The sequence below is a fragment of the Passer domesticus genome, chromosome 6 (genome assembly GCF_036417665.1).
Source record: "Passer domesticus isolate bPasDom1 chromosome 6, bPasDom1.hap1, whole genome shotgun sequence".
NCBI classification, from domain to species: domain Eukaryota; kingdom Metazoa; phylum Chordata; class Aves; order Passeriformes; family Passeridae; genus Passer; species Passer domesticus.
Genome location: NC_087479.1, coordinates 12,775,850 through 12,798,263, shown reverse-complemented (window position 1 = coordinate 12,798,263; position 22,414 = coordinate 12,775,850). Strand labels below are relative to the sequence as shown.

The following is a 22,414-nucleotide window of genomic DNA, read 5'->3' as shown; positions in this document are numbered from 1 at the left end:
TAACTTAATATTATCCCACTAGAAACTTTTTCCCCTCTCTGAGTGAGATAATATTAAGGTGACCTGTAAGTGCAATAGATAAAAATCTCCAGGCCATCTAGGCAGTGACATTAAAAATCATCACAACCCTTAAGTGATGGAGGGGGTGAAATCTTATGGGATCTTTTCTTGGCAAAGGCAGCAAATGTGGGCTGAGGAGTGGCTACCCCTGGGATTTCTCATAGCCTTCAGCTTCTGGAAGATGAGAAGTGTGTTAACCCATTCACACAGCTAACAATATTAAAACAACAAACAGCTCTCAATCAAACCCAGATTGTCATCTTTCATTGGATAAAAAGTAACCTTTCTAATAAACATTTCAACTAATAAAGACTACAAAAGTAATTAGGCTATTAGCTTGCTAGCCCCTGACACCCAGACAATAATTTGAAAGTAACTTTCCTGCAGTGTTTAGACCAAGACAATTGAATGACAGGAAGATATTATACCAAGATGAAACATAAATAAAATTGGCTTCAGTCTCGTCTGGAATTCAGGCTATACATGGAACTCAGATAATGCCCTCAGTCTAGTCTTAACATGTTGTTAGCATCCACCTCAAGAATAGATGAATTCCAGGAATTTGATCTTTCAACACTCTCAAATGTATATTCCATGAAATAAAGAATTTTGCAATACCTCACAATACCAAAGAATTTTGTAATAAATATCCACCATGGAAAATATAAAAGACTTTTTGTGCTATTTACAGTTATTTTCAATTTCTATTTTACTGTAACTCTTTATTTATTATCATTGGTTTTTATTTAAATTACATTACACTCAGAGAGTTCAATCAACACACAGCAACCCATTGTAAAAGGACCAGGGCACATACACATAAAAAAGCAGTCCTTGCTTGGCCACTTAATCATGGCATCTTACACAGTGAAGAATTTCTCTTTATGTTTAGAGTGAGTTAAAAATCCTCTGAAAAATGCAGGGGCTTGTAGCCCTGGTGGCTGAAATAGTCTGTTTATTCATGTATAACTCAGGCACATCAGTGTGCCTCAGCACTGAGTTGAACTGACACAACAAGTGTTGATTTTCCATGTCTAGTTTGTGGCCTCACTGTTATAAAAGCTACTAAGCAGGTCAGCTGTGGAGACAGGGAGAAAATGGACTGTAGCCCACTCTGCTCATTTCCCACAGCCTGCCATGCTCAGTGCAGTCAGGACCAGGAAGCAGTGACCTGCAAGCTTGATGTAGTTCTGCGCTTGCCGCTCCAAATTCATTTTCAGTTAAATTGTTCAGGAGGGAAACTGTGGTATCTCTGGAACAGATATCTTGCTTTTCATTTACTTCCAGCATGAGCTAATTCATCCTCAGCTCATCCAGATGGAAAACCAGGTCGTTTTATTCCCTTTTTACAGGTAGTGAAATTGAAACAAATTTAATTGACATATTCTGAGTCATAAAAAGAAGGAAGAGCATGGGTAGCTTAGAAGTAGGAGTCTGCTATTCTAAAGCACCAATTCTGCTTCAGTCCAGGAAAGCCAATTCTGCATTAACTTTTACCTCTTCTGAAATACAACTTCTAAATATCTATTCATCAAGTATCAACATGAATAACATTGCAATTCTTTGACATTCTTTTCCCATAAATTGAGTTTCTCTACCAATGTTAGGTCATAAAGATTTGGCTTGCACAATAAATGCTGCCAGAGAGATGATCTCTGCTGCCCTGTAGCACCAAAGCTTTAATTGGCTGGTGGAATTGATTAACATGTGAAGCAAAGCTAAGGTCTTTAATCAATCTTAGTAGTCATTTATTGAGAGTATATGACAAAGCTATAAAGGTTGTTGCAAATGACATATTTTAATATTAAAACCAGAATCGTCTGCCTTTGTAGAGGTTTGAATATGTTTTTTCCCCTTTTTATAATAAATTAAGATTAAAATTAAACAGATACAAAATAAAAGGATGATTTGTGAATGTAATTCTCTTTATCACTAGTCAGTAATATCCATAGCACTGGAATTCCTTGCCCCAGAATGCCTCAGAGCCCAGCCCAAGGTTTATTCACCCCAGCTAACACCTGCTATCACTCCGAAGTGGTTACTTATCATCATGTCTGATCTTGATGAGAAATTGGAAAACACTATGCACACTATTCTCATTTCTCTCTTTGTAGAAGTAAGGTTGAATAAAGTATAGGTGGTTACATGAAATGTCAGTCTCAGTGTATAAAGAAGTCATATGCTGAGGGCTGATCCCTTGCTCTGCAAGGCAGAAGGCAGCATTTATCCTTCCCAGATATCAGATTCAGAATGGATCCTCAGGGAAGGTTGGGGGTTGTAAAGATAAACCTGTTCCTAAATCTGAAAGCTCAGCCTGAGACTACACTTATATGTAAGGAAGGGATATGCCAAGACATTGCATAAGAATCTGACAGCTTGCTAGCTGGATGAAACAGAGAGAGACACCTCTTGGGTGATCTAACATATAGATAGTTATAATTATGTTTTTCTATTTCTATCCACCTGTCTTGAAATTGAGTAACTATGCTGTTAAATTTGGATTGCAATAAAACCAGCATGCTTTGCATTCACCTTAACATTTCCCTTATGTTCAAAGTGACTTTAGAGTAACTGAAAGTCATCCCATTGAAAGGACTTTGCAAGCCTCAAAGGAGGATCCTGGACCAACATCTAGAACTACCTCATTGACAGAGCTCTACAAGACTGCTTAGTGATTTGTAGTTTACATCCTCAAGGACACCCAAAAAAGGCATCCATTGCCCCTCTGGGCCCAGGAGTTTCTCCAAAGGACCAGTGCAGAAAGCACTAGCCAGAACAGGAATTTACTGTTAGTTATTATTTTTCCAAATATCACTTTTTCAGTCTTGCTCTGACTACAGATTTCTTACCACAGAGTTTTTTGTTTGTTCAGCTGCTCTCCAGCTTTTTTTCAGTCACCTCAGGTGAAATGAAAGGCCAGTCACATTCAAGATCAAGCAAAACTGTCATAACAAGGATTTCCAGGGTGGTTCAGAGTAAGCCCAAATTCATCCCCTAATGCAGATAATATGAAACAGGGAGCAGCCAAGTGTGATTTTCACTTATCTCACAAAGATAAAGGCATTTAATTCCATAAAATTTGCCATCTACATTGTCAGATGAGGAAAATGAGGCAGAGGGAAATCTGGAAATCTTCCATTTTTTTCTGCTACCACACAAAACAGCAAAGGAAAACCAATTGTCTGAAATACAATTTAAAAATAATCACTCTAAGATCAACTTCTTTTTTTTTTTTTTACTGTTGTTGTCATTGGCATGTAGAAGCATGTCCTCAGCACTGAAGCCATGTGCATAGGAAGTGAGGATTTCCACGTGCAATTGAATGACCTGGTACAACAGCAGTTAAGAGAAAGGCTCTGCTGTTGATGGCCAGAAAGATAGTGCCTGGCCTAAGAAGAGTAAAACCCATACATTTTGCTTCTCTGACCAATGTGAAAGCTTCCTAAAAAAAAAAAAAAAAAAAAAAAAGGATGAGAAAGGCGATGTGCAGTTTTGTTTCTAATGATGGAGTCTGTACGACCCTTAATGACCTCCTCCCGTCTTCGGGCTCTCAGTGCCCTGAAGAGCAACAGATGAGCAGCTGGTAAGGCTAAATCAGGCCTGACAGCACAGCAAGACGGCTGGGGAAAAGGAGAACACTTTTTTCAGATATTAAGTCTGGTATTCTGCCTTTTATTGTGCAGGAGTGTCCTAATGAGGGAAGCGTGCATATAGAAATTAGAGATGGGAAAGGCTATCAGGTCATCTTGTCCATCCTCCTACAATGACAGAGGTTCTGAAGGAAACATAGCATTAATGTGGGGCCAAAGAACAGAAGAAAAATCAGGAATTAAGTGAAATAATTTCCAAAAGCATTAGTAGCTCTTATAGGTAACGCAAGTTAACGCAAGTTAATAAATAACATTAAGGCAGATGTGAACATTAATTGGCCATTTAGATGGGTGTGTGTGAAGCTATTAATGACAGACAAGTTCCAGTATATCCTGTCCATGTCCACAGTAAAAGCAAAAAAAGAGTCCTCATTCAATAGGATAATGAGGCAGTCAATGGATGATCCAGCTATTTGACCTGTATTTTTAGTGCATTTAAATAGAATAACTAAAATATGTTAACTATAGCTGATATCCAGCAAGAGAGAGAGATAGAAAAAGCAAGATGACATGTCTTTGCTGGGAAAAGGGCTGGAAGCATTACTTCAAAGTTTACACTATGCTTAAGAGTGGCAGGAGAGATGGTGAAGAGGTCGTATCACACAAAATGCTGCACTCTGAGAGCCTCTTTCACCACAAAACCCTGGTTGCAAATCTCACCATGGAAGAATTATATCCTAATCCAGTTCATCTTGCCAGTGTTCACGGCAAGCCAATGCAGTCATCTGTCATGAAACAGGGGGCTGATGGTTGTTTTAGTTTAGATGGGTTGTGGGGTCTGTGCTGGAAACATCCTCAAACCTCTATGACAGTGGTTCTGTCATAAGCAGAGAAGAATTTGTGATGCCTAGGGAGCATTCTACAGATTTGTTCAACTCTTCTCAAAACCTCTTCTGTAAGAACAAAACATAAACCCAAAACTTGGTCATTGCATTGCCTCTACAGTCTGTGGCTGTAGGTGACACAGCTTTTGTAGACACGCTCCCCATCCTCATGGTCCTGGAAATTCTGCGTGGGGCTCATTTGCAGAGGTGACGCTGCCACAAGTAGATTGAGAGTAACTCCATAATCCCAAAGTGTTCTGCCCCATCAGCCATCCCTGAACATGTTCTCCAAACAGGTGTCAAGACTTCCTTGGCATACACCATGCAGTCTGAGGAGAGCGGGGCAGGATCCATTCCTACAGTCACTGGCACAACTGGGTTTGAGACAGGAAGGCAAAGCTCGTGGTGTGTGAAAACAGCCCATGATACAAAACTTCTTGTGTGACTGAGGCCAGAAAAAATACACACATGAAAGAAAGGTGGAGACTGTTGGCCAGTAAGAGAGACACATAACAGTTTTGTAATGAAAAAAAAATTGGTCCTACAGCTTAAGTAGACTGTCTATTCCTTTCTGCATTCAATCTTCTGGGCAATGATTGCTTCTCATTCCAGTGTTTAGAAAGGGTTTAGAGGAAAGGAGGGGATTTAATCTCATGACTGACCTTTACAAAGTATTTACATACACAAATATTTAAAACATGCATAGCACCTCTCCTGTTTGCCAATTTGTCTCACTGGGTAAGCCTCTCCTGAAGAGCCATTTGCACACCCAGGAGTCCTGTCCATTCCTGTTTCCACTGACCTGCCAGTGGGATGTGGGGTTTCCTGGGACACTGACTCGCCAGGCTGATGGGGTACTGTCAGTGCTGGGGGGTCTGAAGGGTGAGGTCAGTGCAGCCCGAGCACTGAGCCTTTTTCTGAGGCACTGACCACTAGTGAACAAGGAGATGGGAATCGTTCCAAAGGAGGAGTTAAGGAAGGTAAATCCTGGGAAATTCTCAAGATGCCAATCTTTCTGCATCAGGAGACAAGGCTAAAGATATTAAAAATGCATTTTTAAAGAAAGCAATGAATGTCATGTGCCTTCTTCATGGGGTGTTCCACTATCCCAGAGGTGGCAGGCAAGGGACCAAGAAGCAGTATTCCCAACCTCTTTTTTCCCAGGCATCCAAGCTACCATATTTCCCACCCTCCTGCAAGGGTTAAAAGAAACCTTTACCGTGCCCCTGACTTTGTCTCCCCCCGTCTCTGTTTTCGTGCTTCCCTTGCCGGATCCATTTGCAAATGATATCACTTGTCTGCATATTGTCACTTGCCGCCTGCCCACCCATTTATCAAGTGTCTGCAGCTCGGCACAGGCTTGCCCTGTCCTGCTTGCTCCATTGTTCCTGCTGACCCAGGGGAAGGCGCGTGTGAGCGGGAGGGAACGGAGGGGAGCGGGAGGGAGCGGAGGGGAGCGGAGGGGAGCGGGAGGGGAGCGGAGGGGAGCGGGAGGGAGCGGGAGCGCTCCCGCAGCCCCGAGCCGGCCGGGCAGAGCGCGGCGGGGCAGCTGGGAAGGGACAATGACACGGCGAGACTGACAGCTCCCCCTCCCCGGCTGGCATTGACAGATGACCTTGCAGGGACAGCAGCCCTGGGCCTCCCCACAGACATTAGCTGATATAATGGGCTAGACTGGACATGCCATCCTGGGAACGTAGGAGGTAGGGAAATCATCCCGGCTTGGTGGAAATAAACTCCGCCGTTTACTTTCACAATAGATTTTCCCTCAAACTCATAAACTTGTTTCTCAGTAACCCTAAAGCAAAATGATCATGGAATTTGAGCACAACATTTACCAAGTCCTAATGAATAACATAATTATCACTTTATGCAAATCAAAGCTCATTTGCATATGTGAATATTTAACTATTAAAAACAACGCTTTGATCTTGAATAAAAATATGTATATCACATAATCATAGCCTTATGGAACATGAAAACTATCTTTTTTTCCTTTCTTTTTTTTTTTTAACTGTACAGTTTTGCTGCGCTTGGGTTTGCTGTTTGAACGTTCTCGGCAGGGACTCTGTCTATGGAGCTTCTTCCCCGAGGATGTCCACTGGGGTCTCTCGGTGGCTGGCATCCCCAGCTGGGTACATCAGGCCTTTCTCTTCAGGTCACTTTGTCACTGAGCATGGCAGCCTTCCTTCAGCTTGCTTTTTTTCCTTGCCTGGTAGTGTCCGCTTTGATGGCAGGAGCGAACCCCAGCTCTGCAGCCCAGGTGGGCTGAGTGCTCCTGTGTTACACACCACCCAGAGATGCTGCCAAGAGATGGGTACTTTATACATTAATTACAGAGTAAGGGAAAAAGTCAAACTCTGCTTGCATATTTAAATCAGACCACAGTAATGCAGATTTTTCTCTTAGGGAAAGATTACCAGGGATCACAGAGGAAGCAAGAGCCTTTCATGGGAGATTTCCCCACTGAAAGCTTTGAACCTGGTTCACAGAATAGCCTTGTGAAGGAACACTTGGAACCAAGGATCTAGAAGCATGCAAGTGCCCAATACCCATAGGTATCATCTTAAAATTGCTAAGAAGCAGCTCTGAACATTCAAGCCATGCACTGTGATATGCTGAATGATAAACCTTCTGTTTTCATATACTATTATCAGCTATTATCAGCTAGCTATTATCACCAGCTGTTGTCCTTCATTACATTTCACTAAAAATAAAATTAGATTTTAATAAAATCCTTCCACTTTACCAAGTAACTTCTTGTCTGCAAAGTTATTCATAGTTATTAAACTAAATGAACTAACAATGTGTAGCTGGTCACCTAACATTCCCCTGCAGGCTGTCATTGACTATGGCCTCTGACCAACAATGTTATCTAAAATGTGTGTACCTAACTGGGGTGGGTAAGGAATATCAGGCCACTGATTGCCCTGTACTTCTATCGGATGGCTTGATGTGTTTCCCTAGGGACGTGAAAGAGTGGCCCATCCTGGGCTGGTGGAGACATCCCTTCCCTGCTCCCCCACCCCATCATCCCCTCCCAAATCCAGGTTTTCAGTCACTGCTCTGCCCTGCCCTGCCTGCAGTAATCCTGTGTGCTAAAGGAGCCAGACAGGGACACAAAGCATGTCCTTGACACTGACTTAGTGAGGATGAAGGTGTCCACTTAGGAAAAAATATAAAACTTGGTTTCAGCTCTTAGCTCCAACACCTGCTTGAGGATTCTGCCCTAACAATGTTTTTGCTGGAGCAAGTCTTGCTACTCTTGTCTCTCTCTTATAGGTAATATTGCCTGAGATAAAAAATATTCATGTTCAAATACTTTTTTTTTTAAATCTAGCATTTGATGAAAACAGTGTCCTTTTGCAGGACAGTCTGAAGGAGACCCTCTTGAGCACACCCTGAGAGCCCATAGGTTCAAATGCTTTATCATCTCTCCAAAAACCAAAGTCGGGTCATTCCCATCCTGGTGGAGCACAGTAACCGCTGAGCTGTTGCAAAAACTGGGAGTGGTGATGAAGGAAACAGGTGGTAGCACTTGCACCTCTTCTGATATTTTGTAAGCAAAGGCTGCTGTAAAAATTTAACTCCAGGACTGCTTATAGTGCCATGATTCCCAGTTGGACTTCAGTGACTTTAAAGTCTGCGCTGTTTAGAATTTGAGTGTTGGTTTGAACTTTGCAGTTTGGGCTTCAGTCTAGCAAGTGCATATTTTAAACAAAGAAAACATTTGGCAAATAGTTGATTCTGCATGCAAGCAATGTCCCTCTGCTCCACACAATTTATTTTTACAAGGGTCTAAGGGAGACACATTTCTCTAAAAATAAAAGGCATCCACACGAAGCTGAATTATTCCTTCGCAAACACAAACTGATCTTTGCTTGTTTCCAAGCATTCTATCAAATCATAACAACAAAGCAGCACTGTACTCCTTTAGTTAATGAGTCTGTGGCTGTACTGAAATCTTACCCTTCCCAGCCCCAAACACAGGCATTGCTCCTATAATGCTTTTGTCCATCAGAATGGGCATCGTGACCCCCGACCTTTGAAAGGCTGCAGCTTATTGATGGCATTTCCTACATGCTGTGTAACATGACAAAGTGCAGCTGATGCAAAAGTAAATTATTAGTGAAGAGTAAAATACTAAGGGTCATAATTATTTTTTTAACTATTCAACTTCTCTTTGCAACAAGTACAGGAAGATGATTTTCTTCAAATCACTGAATTCCTCTTGACGTGCCTAGCTCAAAGTTTAGTGATGTGCAAGAGAGAAAATCCTGTAGATCTGTTGAAGGGACAAGAAAAAACATAATTCACATACTGGCACTAATTTGGTATTTTTAATAGGTTGCTAAAAATCTTCCAGCGTGTGGGGGGTTGACCATGACTGGATGTCAGATGCCCACCAAAGCCCCTCTGTCACTTCCCTTCTCAGCTTGACAGGGGAGAGAAAATACAAGGAAAGACTCATGGGTCAAGATAAGCAGAGGAAGAGTTAATGGGCAGAAGAGATTCAACTTGAAAAAACTAATTTAATTTGTCACCAATCAAATCAGAATAAGATAATGAGAAATAAAACCAAATCTTAAAAAAAACACCTCCTCCCCACATCTCCCTTCTTCCCAGGTTTAGCTTCACTCCCAGATCCTCTCCTTCCTCCCCAGCAGTGGTGCTAGGGAATGGGGGCTATGGTCAGTTCATCACATGTTGGCTTTGCTGTTTCCTCCTTCTCAGGAGAGGGACTCCTCACACTCTTCCCTTGTTCCACATGGAGTCCCTGCCAGAGGAGACACAATTCTCCAATCTGAGTACTTCCCAAGGCCTCTCTTCACAAACTGCTCCAGTGTGGATCACCACCTCGGCCTGCAGTCCTTCAGGAACAGAATTCTCCAGCATGAGTCACCAACAGTATCACAGTTCCTGACAGCAAACCTGCTCCAGCATTGTGTCCTCTCCCCACAGGTCCATAAATCCTGTCAGGACCCTGCTCCAGTGCAAGCTTTCCATGGGGTTACAGACTCCTTTGGGCATCCTCCTGCTCTGACGCTGGGTCCTTCAGGGTCTGCAGGTGATTCTGTGGTCCACTGTAGACCTCCATGTGCTGCAGGGACACAGCTGCTTCACCATGGACTGCACCACAGACTGCAGAGGATCTCACTTCTGATGCCTGGAATATCACTTCATCCTCCTTCTGCACTGACCTGGGTGTCTGGAGAGGTTTTCCTCTCATCCATTCTTAGTCCTTTCTTTGGCTGCAATTGTTGCAGTGCTGAAATTTTTTCCCTTCCTCATGAAAACGTTACCCTCAAGGCATTCACTGTTGCTGATGGGTTCAGCATTGCCAGCATTGGGTCCATCTTGCAGCTCACTAACATTGCCTCCACTTGACATAGGGGGAGCTTCCAGTACCTTCCCACAGAAGTCACCCCTATAGCCATCCTCACTACTGAAAGCTGGCCATGCAAACCCAATACAGAGAATATTTTGAATAAGTGACTCTTCTGTTTACTTGCCCAACACATGAAAGGACCTGTGCTGCATGCACAGGATCACTCTGCTGGCTGCTCCTCAGGAGGGCAGCCAGAAATGACCAGCAAAAATTTGTGCTTGAGCATCTTGATTCAAGACTTGTAGAAAAGCAGATGAAAGAGGATGTGAATTGGAAATGTGTTTGTCACTGCCCCCCTTTTTCCCAAGGTATAGAACAATGAGGCCCAGATGTTATGATTGCAGGAATGCTAAAAATTTCATGAGTTATTCTGCAGGCAAGAAAAGCCACAGAAGGTCAGGCCAAACAGGCTTAGGGTTTGTGTGGGGCAGGAGCTGTTCAGAATGAATCTTTTTAATGTGCAGTATCCATTACCAATTGATGTCAGAGATCCTCTTATAGATGGATCATCTAATGTTTTTTCTTAAAAGGCAGAAAAATATCCATGGCAAACCTTCAACACATGTATTGGAAGGAAAATTCAGAGTTGTCGAGACACAATATCTGTTTTGACCAGCTAAGAATGTCAAGTTCAAGTTTTATTCTGCTGTTCTTTCCTACGAAAGGATGACTACCAGTAAAAAACAAACAAACAAACAAACAACTAAAACAAAAACAAAACAAACAAACAAAAAAAGCTGGCAACTATGCTAAGTAAGAAAATTCATCTGGATTTTCAGTGAAGTAAGACTGCTTTCATCAGGTAACCTGTTGTCAAGTCAGCAGGTTTGAACAGGCTCAGATCTAACAGTACATAAGTGTAGCATGTGTTCGTCTGTGTTTCCAGTACAGAACTCCAGTTTAAGAAAAGTTCAAGATCATATGCAAGGCATATGATGGAGAGTTTGCAAACCACTAGCCTGCAGCAGCTCCCAAACACTGCTGGGTTTGCTCAAAATGATACCCAAACTATGGGCATGCTGTAGTGTCCCAGCTTGAGCAGGAGCTGTGGTTCCATTGCCAGGAAATTTCCCATATCACACAGGTTTCCCACATGAATGAACCTACATGCCAGTGTCTGCAATGGCAGCTGCAGGAGCTTCTGCTGCTCCAGGCCATGTCTGAAACAGAACCCTACCTATGATTCCTACTTTCAGCCTTCCTATATCCTCCTCAGAAAAGTTTTTTCTCCCATTCCCCTGATATCCAGAGTAGTTTTGGGAAAATACCAGGCATGCCTGATGGTCTGAGATAGAGATACAAGGGTCAGCAGGACTCTGGCCTCCTCTGGGAGTGGAAACCTGGATGCAGTCCAGGACTTTCATGGCTCTCCTGCACATCCACCACCCACCTCTGCCTTGGCAATCCCACTCACAACGTGGCCACTGACAGCACATCAGCCCCCTATTCCTGAGGGCAGAAGGTCCATACACCCCAGGAATGTCCTGTATCCTCCACTTTAGTGTCAACAGACCTGCAAATGTCCCTGCCTTGGAGTAATGCTCCCCTATCCAGAGCGCCTCCTTCCAGGCCATCCTGCCCTGCTTATTTATCCAGAGTCACCCTCACACCTTTATCTCACATTTCACACCACCACTCAGTCAGAAGAAACTACTGACAGAGGAAGATTGACCACAGGGAAGGAAGCAATTGATGACTTGCTTCCATTCAAAACAAAACAGTGCAGGAACAGAGGGCTTTTGTCTTGGCTGTCTGAGCTTGTACACACAGCATCTGCCTGTACTGGCTTTGCATGGCCAAGCGTTGGTAGTGGGGTGGCTTCTGTGAGAAGCTGCCAGAAGCTTCCTCCATGTCCAGCAGAGCCAATCCCTGGCAGCTCCAAAGATGGATATGCTGCTGTTCAAGTCTGGGCCAATTAGAAATGCTGGTAACACCTCTGTGATCACATATTTAAGAAGGAAAAAAAAAAGAAAAACCCCAAAAAAAACCCCAAAACCCCCAAAGATATTGTGGTGTTGTAACTGTGGCCAGAGGAGAGTGAAGCAGGGGAAGGGCTCCTGTCGCTGAACAACAGAAACAATGTGTGATGAACTGACCACAACCCCCATTCCCCATCCCCTGGGCTGCCAGAGGGGAGGAGGTAGAGTAGGGAAAAAGGGAGGAGTGGGGAGAAGTTGCTTTTAAGGTTTTGTTTTACTTCTCATTATCTTGCTCTGATATTGTTCATAATAAATTCAGTTAATATCTCTAATCTGAGCCTGTTTTGCCCATGGTGGTGTTTGATGAGTGATCTCTGTCCCTATCTCAGCTCATGAACCCTCTGTTATATTTTGTCTCCCCTATCCAGCTGCAGACAGGCTTTGGTGGGTGTCAGGCATCCAGACAGCATCAACCCACTACACTGCTCCATTTGAAACCAGCCTTGTCTCCTTTCCTGTGGCACGACTGCAACAAGGCTTGGAAACATGCTGTTCTGTGCACCAGCAAAGCCAGACTGAATGAAGAAAGGTGAACATTCCCCACAACAAACACTCTTCTCTGCTTTCAGTACAATTATGTAGCTCCAGCTAATGATGAACACTGCCTGACCACAGCCCTTGGCAGGACCAAAATCAGGGTTTCTTCTGCTCACATTTCCTGTGATTTCTCTTTAGTTTGTCCATAATTTCATACAGACATTAAGCTTTCTTACTATATATATCTCAAGTAGAAATCCATTCAACCAGAATTCCCTTAATAAAGGTTAAAAGATTTGCAGTGAAGAAATGTCAAAATACAGTAGCTTATAATTGCCCTCAAATATGCAGTTTTATATATTTACTTCATGGAGAGGAACCTTGGCATATATTTAATTAAAGAAATGGAGCCTGCAGGAGGTCTTGGAATGGAGCTCATTGTATTTTGGTTTGGGATGAATTTCACAATCTACTCTATAGTTTTATTAATCTCCCCAAGCATGAAAAAACTCCAGCTATTTATGTAGAAAATGGCAAGGAAATAAAACATAGAAGCCTTTGGAAGTGGTTTTAAACATAGCAGGAGAAATTACAGTATTTAATGTCAGAATCTAGACAATTATTACAGAATAAATGGCTCCTCACAAGAGAAATAAACTTTGAACCAAGACGGTTAATTGATACTTCAACAAAGAAGACATTTTTATGAAACAGAAATTCTGAAACAGACTTTTAGCACTTTTATCAATTAACCAACAATGAAGGTTACAATCAGCACCGGGAAAGCCTACAGTTTGATTCCTGTTGACATCATCTTTTTTGATTAAAGCTAGAAACATTAACCAGAAGACCTGCAGAGCAGGAACTGGAGAAGTAAAGCTCTGGTGAGCTTCCTAACATCAGCTACTGGATCCAGGACAGAGTGTAGACAAGTGTCCTTACAAAGATTACTCGGTGGATGTTATAGAGCCACAGTTCAGTGTGGCAGAAAATGGTGCCATGCCAACTAGAACGTGACAAGACTTGTAAATCACTTTTTTCCACTTTTTGGAGGAGGTGGAAAACCTGACCTCATGAAGCAAACAAGAGAAATGCACATATGTAACACCATATGTGTCAGGTCCAGGGACGTCAGCAGGTGAGGAGAACTTTGAGTCTGAAGACTTGTTCAACCATCAATGAAAATTAGCATCCTTCTGAAGGGAGTTGACACTTCATCCCAACAAGGATGGGCCTAGGGTATCTGTAGGGTGACAGGAACATGTTGCTTTGAGTTGGCTAAGGGAAAAGGGTGATTCTGTCCTGAAACAAAAACTAACACTTTCCTTCTCCTCTTTCTTCTTCTAGAAATGTCAAGGCTAGAGGAAAAGTGACCAGAGTAGTGAAAGCAGTGAAATAAAATGTTAGAAAACAGGACTAATTCTATTTGTCAGATAGGCCCTGGTGTCAAAATCACAGATCTAAAAAACAAGCTGTTATTTTTCACTGCTTTATTCCTCCACACTTATACTTTTTCTCATAAGAAAGTTAGTGGAGGTTGTGGTAATGGGTATATTTTCCACTGAAGTAAATGTAATTTAAGTGTAACAAGGCAGAATATAAGTTTCCATGGCAAAACAAAGAATTTGAGAAACATCCCATACAAACTCAACTTGTTCATTTAGAAGAAAAAACCTTCAAGGAAAAGATTTATTTTTTCCTGGCTGATATCTGAAAAACTTTTTGATCTATAAAGCCAGAGTCATGTACTAGTGGGAGTACAATCATTACCTGTGAGTCCCATACACACAGCAGAAAGTATAAAGCAGGCTGACTTTAACAGCACAAGGACCTTAAACATGTCATTTTAGCCAGAGGGAATTCATTACCAAAGATCTGAGACAAAGAGGATCACAAGGCTTGATTAATTGTATACTTGCTCCAGCCTACTGCTTTCCTCACTGTCCAACATGTTCATAGTTAAGGCAAAAGGAGATTTCACACCTAAAGAGGAAAACCACACTGGTTTAATACTTGACTTCCACTTACCCCAGTGTACACTGGAATCCTCAGCCCTGGGTTAGAGACACAGGCATCCCAGGATGCCAGGTCTGGTGTAGGGGAGAAAGTAAATCTGACAACTCAGGATGGGATTAGAGAAGCTGGAGAGCAGAAAAAGAAGCTGCCCAAGCTGACGGATAAGAAATGTCTACAAGAGGCCACGTGGTGTGCAGTATTTAGTGGTGAAGCAATTAAGCAGAGCCAGCTCTAGCTACCACTGGGAGAGAAGGTGGCACCTATCTCCTCTGGGAGTCCCAGCTGTAAATCCTTTCTCAGAGATAAGAAAAAATACTGAAAAACAACTAACAGTTATCTCACCCATATTTTCCCTTAGCCACATAAGAGGTAGGAAATTGCTTTCAAGTCTTCCTCCTCTCTCCTCACCCACACATCTGATTAGAAAGCAGATCCAAACCTCGGTCTCCCATTGAGGAGAGTGTCCTCATCACCACCTTCTCAGGTATTTGGGAACAGGACTTCCTTAATAATACTCTGCTGAATCTGATCTACTTTGTCATAGCTAATTAAACACCTGCATTCAATTATAAAACAAACCTGACACTCTCACCTTTCTCTGTAAGGCTAAAGAATGAGGATATATGCCCAGAATGTGAGACTCAAGTTTAAATCTCTGCTCCCAAGGAGGTGGGCTCAGATGGCTATGAGGTTTGAAAGGCCTGTTTCCCAGAAAACATTATGGCATTTCCCACTCCATTGTGCATGTTCAGAGTGTGCCAGGAGGTGACCCCGTGTGTTTTACTGCACCACTGTAATGTCATCTCTACATGGAGAATCTAACATAGGTGCTCATGTCACTGTTCTATTGGTGCTGTCAGTGGATCTCTGATGGGTCATATACCTGCCCAGAAAATCTAGCTGGAGCACAGCTCCTCCTTCTGCTTCAGTGCAACAGTGAGAGTGTTTGTGCTCCTTGCTCCACAATATCCAACAGTGCCAGGAAAACATTTTGCCAAGGATAGGAAAAACTGACTGTTCCTCCACCTACTTTCAGTAGCAAGGGGAAGTATTAGAGTTCTCTTAAAGAGGAGAAAATGCATGGACACGAAAATAAGGTGGGAGGATAAAACCTGTCTGCATCAGGCATCCTCCTCCCTCCGGTACTACAGATGCCCTATCAAGAGGAAAAGGTTATGTAATGAAAGAAGTCTGCCTACAAAGCCTGCTGCTACAAGATTTTGCCAAGAAAAGAGACTCTCAAGAGAGTGCCTTACAACAGCCTTAAAGCAAGCTACTGCAAGACAGAACCTCAAAGCATGATCTCTGAATACTAACCTAGAATGGGTTAAATGGATAGAAAGACCACTAAAACCAAAAAAAATGCATAACGGGCCATGTCTAGAGATTCACACTCACTCATGTTACTGCTATTAGAAATAAAAATAATAATGTTTATTTTTGGTTGCAGGAGAGTGTGGAGGGCTGAATGACTGGGCTTGGTTGAATTTGTAATTCAGCCAGCAAGAACAGAATTTGAATCTAACAGAAGGATGGACAAATTATCATACCAAACATTTCTGGTGCTCAGTGCTACCTCTTTAGGCCCATCTAACAATTAGTATTTTGTGACCCATATAACTGATATGACCATGTAATAAATGCAATTGATATGCCTAATGAACAAAGAGAAATAATGTTGCTGCCCACTACTTCCATATTGTCCAGGTAGCTTTGTCTTGCTCTGCATTTGTTTCAATTCTGTTGTTCTTGCAGACAGGACCTGAATATGCATTTTCATGAAGGAAGGTAAATGGAAGCATTTAAATACTTAACTGTCCTGCAAATCATGAAACAAAATGCTCAGTCCTTGTTTGATTCAAATTTTCATTAACAGCTTGAGATTGCCAGAGACAGATGCCAGGAAGATGATAACTGTTCCCAGAAGTGGCCAACTTCTGATACTTCACTGATACTTCTGGAACCGTTCATCCTCTCTACATACATGTGTTAAGTATAGGTTTCTCTCTTCCCTTGTGCACTGTGATTCACACACTGATGGTATTAAGAGATCCCAGTGAGATGAGAGCCCATATGGGTTAGGGACACTTACCTATGTGCTTGTCCTGTCTTTCTGAAGGAAAAGCAAGGAGGCAAATAGTCCTGTGCCCCCTTTACACGCAGAGAGCTGAGGCACAAGCAAACACACTTACTCAAGATGCCACAGGCAAATCTGCGGTGGGGCTGGGAACAAAATCCAGATTTCCTGAATCCTCTCCAGTGTCTTAACCTCAAAAGCACTCTTTCTCACTAATCAGGTATATCAGATGAGTCATCAGACACCTATATGTATATCTGCTTACCCTGAGATTTGTATACCTCTGCGGTCCTGAAAACGAGTTTGTTCTCTCCTGCCTCACCCACAAAAGTTTGATAGGGTGGTAAAACCAGCTTAAAGACTTCCTTTGTTCTGATGAGCAAACAGCAGCTCTGCTCAAGCCTCTGACCTTGGTCATGAGGACCTGAGAGATGAAACAGCTGTCAGGTGGGCTAAATCCACATGGAAATTTCTTCTCAGTTTGTGCCCTGTTAGGTGTCTCCTGGAGTATCGGTGGCTGGATGTGTTGTCTTGATGAAAGCAGTATAGGCAAACCAATGAAAGAGGCTCATCAGCAGCTCTCCAAAACCACCTTACCTGTAAACAGAAGGCAGGCAAGCAAGGCATGGTCTGCTAAACAGAGAGTGAACAGATCTCAAAGAGAAGCCAAACAGCGTGGAAGTTGCCAAAAACCACTGCCAGTGTCTGCAGGTGAGGATACTGTTACCTTACCATCAGTACATCCTTCCAGATTAGAGAAGCACAAAGTCAAGAGCCATAGGAAATCTCCAGGTGAATTTGTTAACCTTGGCTCCATTACTAAGTCAATCTTCATAAGCAGAATATCTGCCTTTCCATTTCCTTTGAAAACAGGTGCTGCAGACCTTGTCTCTAAGCGCAATCAAAGTCTGCTGTGTTGAAAAGAATGTTGACAGAGGTAGCACTAGGTATGACAGGAGCATATGAGACTCCTTAAGCTAATCATTAAAGCCAGGATCAAGAAAGCAAGTGCTTACAGGTGCCTCTGTCAGCCTTGTCAATCCAAGAGAAAAGGAGGAGATGGGGGGTGAACTCCTGAAAAAGTAACAGCTGAAAAGTGAGGCTGGTATGATAATATGGCAATTCACAAAAAAAAAAAAAAAAAAAAAAAAGTTATTCAGGCAGTAATACAGTAATATATGCTGCTATTAAGCAAAAGCACAAAAAGTGCATAAGGAAAATGTTGTGAAACTGGCAAAACTGAATAGAATTAGTGAAGAAATCAACAGTTTTGAGAGACTAGCGTATTATCACTGGAAAAACATTTTTACTCTGACTAGAAAAATAAACAGAAGATAAAGTTTTAGACCAGCTGTAGGTGGTGTCAAAACTTCTACAGATCTTAGTGCCACCAAGACCTTGTAAAAAAAAAAAAACACCACTGTATCAACCAGCCAGAAGCCTTGGGTGGGGAGAACCTAAACTTTTCAGTTTCACCATTGTTCCCACCAACCATGGGTTTTCTGAGCTCCCCATAACAGCGTCATTCCCAAAAACTTGGATAGTATGTGCATACATCTGCACTGCACATTGTAGTGCTGAATGAGGTAGGTCTAAAAGAACTAGCTTGAGGATGAGAAACAATCCAAACTTATTAGCATGGTGCTCTACCCGTGCCAATTTATTGTGCTACTGTAGCTATATCACTTCTAGGTATCCCTGAACAACACAGCGTTGTGAGATCCAGATCTAACAAGAGCACAGATGTGTCAGTAGGATGAATGAAGAAGGCCTGAGACTAACAGGTTGGTTGGAAATGTGAGATACACCAAAGGAGGCTATTACTTTGTGCTGCTTTAATGCCTTCTAATTTTTTTAATTAAAGCTTGGTTACAATATCCCGTAGGGAAATATCCTTTACTGGCAAAAAGAGTAGGCCAAGAAACCTCACAAGCTCTCTTCTGGCATTAATGTCTATTACTCTAAGTATCAGTCCAGCCCAAACTTGTAGGAGAATAAAGCTACCACACTCCTACCACAAAAACTATTGTTCTTAGACACTAATTGATGTTTTCCCATATACAAGGACCAGATAATCTACTTTCATTCAAAATTACTTCTTTTAGGTTAAGGGAAAACAGCAACAAGAAGAAGAAGGGGGCAGGGGGTAGTGGTGATGAGATTAAAATAAAATGCAAGGTCTCCAGGAGAGACCAGTACGTGTTCACTTCCATGACAGGCTGAAGCAGGCAAGAGGAGCATGGCTGCTCCCTCTGCATGCATACAGGATTTCTTTGAATTCCATGTGCTGCTGGCAGGCTTAAATGTTTTCTTTATTACATTGGCCTTTCAGGGCTCCCAGTCATTTGGCTGTGCTGTTATCAAGCCTTGCAAATGGCTGAAGTCCAGTGAGGGAGCAGTCAGATGCATCTTTGTACTTGGGACCAAGACAAGAACCCAGCTACAGAAAGGTTGGTTTGCCTTCAGCAGACCAGCGATGCTGACAGTGCTGCCTCCATGGGCACCCTCTGATGTGGTTGGGTCTGAGCTTCCCAATGTGACCACGTCCTTGTGCTGCATCATGTTGCACACTGAGAGAGTAAATCGTGTGGGGAAGAAAAGAAGCATCTTGTTCGTTCTCCCTTCATACCATCTCAGCAGTGCTCTATGGCCAGAGCCTGTCAATGTCACTGTTACACAGCACTAGTGACAGCAAACCAGAGAACTCATTTGAGCATGGTAAAACTTTTGCTGGAGTTGGCCCAGGGGTGACCTGGCCCCGGAAAAGGCAGCAGGACAGGGCTGCCTGCAGCTGCTGGATCTCTACTGGAGGACACAGCAGTGGTGCAAGAAAGAGACTGACCTGCAGGTCTCAGAGCAAGAGCAACAACCTGATTTATGTGCTGCATCAGCCAAAGGAGATGTAGCACTTTCAGCCTGCCTGTGGTCATCACTTATTTGTCCATGAGAAGGTGGAAAGCATTAAACCTCAGGAAACCCTGGTGTCTGAGTGTGAGAGTAAAAGTGTTTTAGGCAGCTAAACTTACCTGCTAAGAATCAATTTTACTTTCTCTGGGCCCAGCTCTGGTTTCCACCCCACATGCATGTACACTCTGGCACACACAGACAAATACATGCACATAAATACTAAACAAATACATTCACCTTGATAGCGTTATGGACTATTTGATATGGTCGGATTGCTGAAGTTAAAAACTCTCCAAAGAAAAGAGTTTGCAGATTTCTGTCAGCCAGAGATCTATTACTCATGCTCAACCATCTGGTATTTAATGAGAATATGACAAGCTGATTGTTATTTTTTTTTCACATGGCAAATTGAAAAATGTGACTTTTTGATCTGTATTTTAATTACACCCCCTCTGATCTCTCTCCCTTGCACTTTCTTAGTAATATGATTTTGGAGAGTAAACACTTTCTGACTTTCTCTATTAGCCCTGCCTCTCAAATGGATAAAGAAAATCTCATTTCTTTATGTTTCTCTGATTTACCCATGTTCAGTGGAGGTTTAAAGAAAATGCTTTCTGTCACATCTAAAGAATCAGGCAGGAGCTCCCAATGGCAGGTGAGACTGCATGACTGCAACCACCCTTGGTACTTCACAGCTTCCTGGCACCCTGCTTTTTCCATGCCATTGCAGCTCTCCTGGGAGGGGAGTTATTTCATGTTGTATTTCATGTTGCAGGCATTTCTATTATCTAATAAGCTCATAGTTTTTGCTCCAATGCTGATAATTAAAAACATAATGAAAAAAGAATCAAAACAATTCTGCCATGAGAAGAAGGGGAGATGATAAAAGTCCTAGAAATGAGGATTTCTGTCAGATTGACCCCTCTCAGTTCATGACAGGTCACTGCCTGCTTAGTTGAGCCTCATGCCTATAGCTGCATCTACATCTGATTACATATGAAAGCCTGACTTTAAAGGGACTGGACCCAATCACATGACATGTTTTTGTCCAAGTTCCACTATCATGTGACAATCTACAGTAGATTTATGAAATTAAGCACAGATGGCTACTTTGTTTTTGTTCTTTGAACTGACAGCTGCTGGTGTAAAAATAAATTAAATTAAATTTCATATAAGTCAGACTCTGAAGTTTGTTTTTTTTTTTGGTTAAATAATCTTTAAGGTCCCCCCCTCACCCTCCACACACATATATTCATTTTAAGATGTCACTGGTTCTGGCCTTCACCTGGCACACCCCCAGGAGCTTTTCCCAGCCACCCTGGCAGTGACCTCCCTCCTCATCTGGGCACACGGCCCCTGTCCCCAAACAGACACCGAGTGACAGTGGGGGCAAAATGTGCCAAGCTTGGCCGGTGGGCATAGCTGAAGTGGGGCCATCTAAAGCCACTTTCCGTGAGGAATCTCAGCTAAAAGAAGGGAAAACCCCATGAATCCTCTACCCTGCAAGCCTGCGGGAGAGTATTCCTAAGCCCTTAGGAGCTGTCAGCTCTGAAAGGCTGCATCTGCCAACAAAAGTGGGAGGATTGTTAATAACCGAGCTGCTAATAATCCAATATGTAGGGAAAACCAAAGGAAGTCATTTCTAGGTAGGGAAAGTAATGGCAGGTGCATAAAAGAAAATCAGATGACTTTTTAAGAAAACAATGTTTCAGGATTAGCCAAAGGGTTCTCCTGTATTCACAAATCTCCATGGAGCACTTTAAAGTCTTCTGTGTTTGTATCATTTAAAGTGCTGCTATTTTAGGTCAGTGTAAATAAGTCATGTGTGCTGTCAGCCTTGTACAAGTGCTTTCTGCTGCTTAATAATACATGTGCTTGTCCATTATAGGGGCTACACGGGTATGTGCTGGGATCTGGAGGCAGTCATGCAAAGATCCTGTCTTTGGCATGGCTGCTTAATGCTCTGAGTTAGGGCATGGGCTGTATGCTTGTGATGACCTAGAGCAGGACAGAGGCTAAACAGAGCTCTGATCACAGCACCCAATAAATAATTCATAAGGAGCTATCTAATGGTATCGCTGCTTTCTTCCCCAGCTATGCCATCAATCCAACACTATTGCCTTTTATTTTATTTATACAGAGATATCAGGGTTCTACATAGCATGGGGTTAATTGACCACATCAGAATTCTGCTATTTCAAATGCATTTCAGCAGTTTTCTGGGGTCTGGTGGGTATTTTGGAATTATAATGTCTCAGGTTCCATCATGGAGATGCCTGGCACAAAGGATGCTATCAGATGCAGCATCCTACAGGACACAGCAAGCAGAGCATCTCCAGCCTCACCATCCCTTTGGATACACAGTGATGCTGAGCTGCATTCTCAGCTATGGCTCCAACAGACTTCCACCTCTGTGAAAGGTATCCCAGTCATTGGTCTCAAGTGGGAGCAGGACATTCTGCAGCCCACTGACATGACCTGGCATTCTCTGCTCCTGTATTGTCCACTCCTTTGTGTGTCCCTGCTTTCTCTGGGTCTCTTTTTCCATGTCTGTAATACATCCATCACTATGGGGACTATTGTGCTTATCCAGAAGTGAGCACCACGGGGTCCTGTTCCCTGTGGCCCTCAGGCAGGACAGCAGCAAATACAACTGGTTTCCCTAAGTGCCCCAATGGCACAGCAGTGTCGTGCAATAGCCTGAATACAGGACAGAGAGCATGAATTTTCCAGATCTCAATAATCTGATCATTTTGCAAAGTTGCAGTGAAACGTAGAAGTGATGGCGGAAAAGTAGGCCTGTCCATGATGCATAATTACTGAGTTAGTGCTTAAAAAGCACTCAGGGGTTGGAAGCTGTGAAGTCCTACTAGGAAGCTGCTGTGGCACATTTTCTTCAGTGCATCTGCATGTTGCTGCAACCAGCCAGGTAGCCATCACCCTGAATTAGAAATGGGTTCTCTTATTCTGAACCAGTTGCTTTGTGGGGAGAAAATGAGTTAAAGTGCCTGTTTTTCCTGACGGATATCTGAGAG

General features: G+C 42.8%; 3 long non-coding RNA genes across 3 annotated transcripts; 1 reads left to right on the top strand and 2 right to left on the bottom strand.

The window, feature by feature from the left end:
• Nucleotides 1–952: 952 nt before the first annotated feature.
• Nucleotides 953–5,931, bottom strand: LOC135302657 (uncharacterized). Its single transcript, XR_010364228.1, has 3 exons — nt 4,371–5,931; nt 2,910–3,502; nt 953–1,402 (listed from the first exon to the last, which is right to left on the bottom strand). It is a non-coding gene; the product is annotated as an uncharacterized LOC135302657 (long non-coding RNA).
• Nucleotides 5,932–6,038: 107 nt separating this feature from the next.
• On the bottom strand, nt 6,039–17,586 carry LOC135302656 (uncharacterized). Its single transcript, XR_010364227.1, has 3 exons — nt 17,205–17,586; nt 14,408–17,069; nt 6,039–13,622 (listed from the first exon to the last, which is right to left on the bottom strand). It is a non-coding gene; the product is annotated as an uncharacterized LOC135302656 (long non-coding RNA).
• On the top strand, nt 17,018–19,043 carry LOC135302659 (uncharacterized). Its single transcript, XR_010364230.1, has 3 exons — nt 17,018–17,183; nt 18,165–18,256; nt 18,805–19,043. It is a non-coding gene; the product is annotated as an uncharacterized LOC135302659 (long non-coding RNA).
• The last annotated feature ends 3,371 nt before the right edge of the window (nt 19,044–22,414 follow it).